This window comes from Oryza glaberrima, chromosome 11 (genome assembly GCF_000147395.1).
Source record: "Oryza glaberrima chromosome 11, OglaRS2, whole genome shotgun sequence".
Lineage (NCBI taxonomy): Eukaryota > Viridiplantae > Streptophyta > Magnoliopsida > Poales > Poaceae > Oryza > Oryza glaberrima.
Genome location: NC_068336.1, coordinates 23,350,548 through 23,354,113, shown reverse-complemented (window position 1 = coordinate 23,354,113; position 3,566 = coordinate 23,350,548).

The following is a 3,566-nucleotide window of genomic DNA, read 5'->3' as shown; positions in this document are numbered from 1 at the left end:
TTCCCTCCCTCTTTCTTTTTCTTTTCTTTTCTTTTTCAAAAAGGGTTTAAATAAATCCTTCTCCTTTAGACCAAAAATCCAATAATCTTAGAAATTCAATATCTTCCCAACCGTAAGTCCGTTTGACTCCGTTCAACTTCCAAAATTCCTCAAATCTCGAGATCTATCTAATGGCACGCTTAGAGGTCAATAATAGGGCTTTATTTTTGCCGTTTGTTGAGTTGCCCCGTTTCGCGTGTAGTGTCGGAGCCCGAAGATCCGCAGTGCGAGGATTTCGAGGATCAAGCTCCAAATCTCGAGCAAGGCAAGCCACCTTTGAACATCTTGAGCCTATATTTGAACTTAATTAATTTGCTTGCAAAATATTATGCATTGATAGGATTGCACTTGATCTGTTTGCCCCGTCTGCAAGGCAGACCGGTGGGCCTACCCAACTTGTTGCATCTGATCCTTCCACTGTTAATTGTTATACCATGTTCCCTTGTAACCACCTAGTTGCGCCTCGATATTCGTGCACTCTGTGCGAGTATCGACGGTCGCCTTCAAACTTAAAATCTGAGTAAGTTCTTGGGTAAAACTTGGATTTTTACGAAAGACTTGGAAAACCCGACACCTGGGTCGGTGCTTGCGAACTAAATGAATTTCCAAAACCGCGGACCGGGGAACGTACCGGGAGTACGGTTTCCCGCTCTTGCACTTAAGGACCGTTTCCTTGGAATTTCATCCGAACATAAGACAAGTACGACCACATGGGTGGAATGGGACACCCCTGGCTGAGTAATTAGCCAATCGGGGGAGCCTTGATGCCAAGAGACATGTGGATTCGCCGGGGTGGTGTCGGGGAGGACCCCTGGGCTTCCTGGCACAGTATGGTCTGGGACCTAATCTGGTGTTGGTCTGGGACCCCTCTCGTTGGCATATGGTGAACCTGTGTCGGCTTTCGAAATGCCTTGTCATGAAAGCCTTAAGGTCTCTAGTCGTGGCCGTTCTGCACGGGCTGGATGATCCGGGTTAGTAATGTCGTGTGGGTAAAGTGTACCCCCTCTGCAGAGGTTATTAAACTGTCCGAACAGCCGTGCCCACGGTCATGGGCGGATGTGAGGTGATTCCTAGCGTAGTTTTGTTTGACTACTGCCTTGTGAAATTTTGCTGTTGTGAAATGGGTTTGATGTTTGGAAAATCTGCGGCTGATGGGACCAGCCAGGCCCGGGTGGCCGTTTGAAAGCTATTGGCCGGGTGCCAATCTTGATCAATTCAAAAGACTGATACATTGCACAAACTCCGACCGGACGAGACGCACTTTCTCATCCGTGTCGTTTGAGAAGCACTCACTTAGTTGTTTCAGGAAAGAGTTCAAATAAAATCAATTGCAAAAACAACAGCCCTTCTTTGAAGCCTGCATTAAACACTTATTTCCCATGACTTGCTGAGTACTCTCGTACTCACCCTTGCTCCTTATAAATTATTTCCCCCCCCCCAGTTGCTGAAGAAGATGAAGCGGATCCCGCTGACGAGGAGTTCCTTCAGGAGCAAGCCGGCTACGATGAGTTTTAGGGTTTCGGCCTAGTTCCCAAGTCGCGCCTGTGATGTGTGGTCCAAGTCTTGGCTTCCGCGTTCCTTTTGTAATGCAGTTGTGAGCTCGGGATCTGTCCGCAGCCCAACATGACTGTACCCCTACTCTATAATAAAGAGACCTCTGTTGCTGTGATATTCTGTCTTCCTGTTATACCAGCACTGTTTCCTGAGATTGGTATCAATTAACAGGTTAATTTGGAGCGTCACGGGCTAGTTCCGCTCGGGACTAGTTCGGGGCGTGACAAGAGATGGTATCAGAGCCGACTCTCGCGGTTTCACGGGCGCGTGTGTCGCAGTTGCGCAGGCATGGTGCGCATGGCTGGTGTAGACCGGGAGTGGTTACACAGCATGGCACATGCGCTGGCACTGGACACATGGACGTGGCCAAGAGAGGACGTTCCTGGCCTGGGGTTGATCGACGGGGCGTCGATCTCTCTTGAGGGGGTGAGGGTGTAACATCCCGGCCTAGGGCTTAATAGAATTAATAGAATACTCATATCAACAAGTTGCAACTTCTTTTCCGGAAGCCAATCTCCAAAGAACTCCAGGGTTAAGCGTGCTTGGCCTGAAGCAATTTGGGATGGGTGACCGACTGGGAAATTCTTCCCGGGTGTACACGAGTGAGGACAAAGTGTGCAGAAAAGACATGTGTTGGTCTGTGAGGGCAGTCTATGACCTATGAAAGCTGCCAGATGTAAGTGGGCCTGGCCTGGGAGAGGCGGGTCGTTACAACTAACCTTGACAGTTTGTAGGCAGCCTAATTAACCCGGTAACTATATCAAACCGGATATATGCAGACTTTTTAAATTGGAAACTTAGCCTCTCAAATAATCTAATACAAAATTCGCTTCTATAAATATTTGAATTTAAAACCTTAGGATGCTACTCAGTTGACTGTAACCAACAGTATATAATATTTGAATTTCAAACTTTTCTATATTTGACCAATTTTATAGAAAAAATTAGCGACATCAATAATACCAAACTATTTTTACTGAAACTAATTTTTAATATATTTTGATAATATGCATGTTTTGTGTTGAAAATGTTGCTATATTTTCTTATAAACTTAATCAAACTCAAAACAGTTTAGCTAGCTAGGAAACAAGTCAAAACAACTTTTAATATGAAACGGAGGGAGTGGTAGTGAAGAAACGTGCTTTGTTCTCTGCCCACATATATGTACTGCCATATTTACAAGGGATTGAATTCACTCAAGCTATCCATGGGTTGAAACATTTTTGAATGACACGTGAATCTGCAAGACAACCGGCACCTCCTCTCCAGATATGGCTTATCATCCAGTTAGTTGTCACTACCATGGGGTTTAGAAAATTCCTGAGCTGAAGCCATCCACTACAGGAGACATCAGATGCAGTTGATACCACTAGATGAACAGCCAATGCCGGCGTGTTCGAGCTCTGCGCCGCCGCGACGGTAGGGAAGGAGGTCGCTGCCGCCGCCTGCTCTATGTCCCGCCACTGTCGTCACCACCTTCTTGCTCCACGTCCTGCCACCGTCGCCGCCGCCGCCTCGCTCCACGTCCCACCACCCTCGCCGCCGCCGCCGCTACCACTGTAGCTGTTCGAGCTCATCGACCCGCCGCTGCTGCCCACCACCCTCCCCCGCATGGCGCTGTGTGCGCCGACCATCCGCGCCGCTCGACCTGCGCCTGACGGCCCCAGAGAGAGGGGGAGAGAGAGACAGGTGATAGAGTATATATGGCAGGTGGGCCCCACCATAAAAAAATGGTGTGCGCCACATAGGACAAAATCGCTCTGGATTAGATCGAGGGGGGTAGTTTGTCCGGTATTGAAAATTCAGGGTAAACGATGTCTGGCTTTCGGGTTTTAGGGGGTAATTTGGCTGACCACGATAGTTAAGGGGGTAATTCGCACTTTTTCCTACCGAGAATAATGAGGATCCAGTTAATAAAGCAAATTAAAGTTTCTCACAGGCTAGTACCTAACTACATAATTGAGGCTAAAATT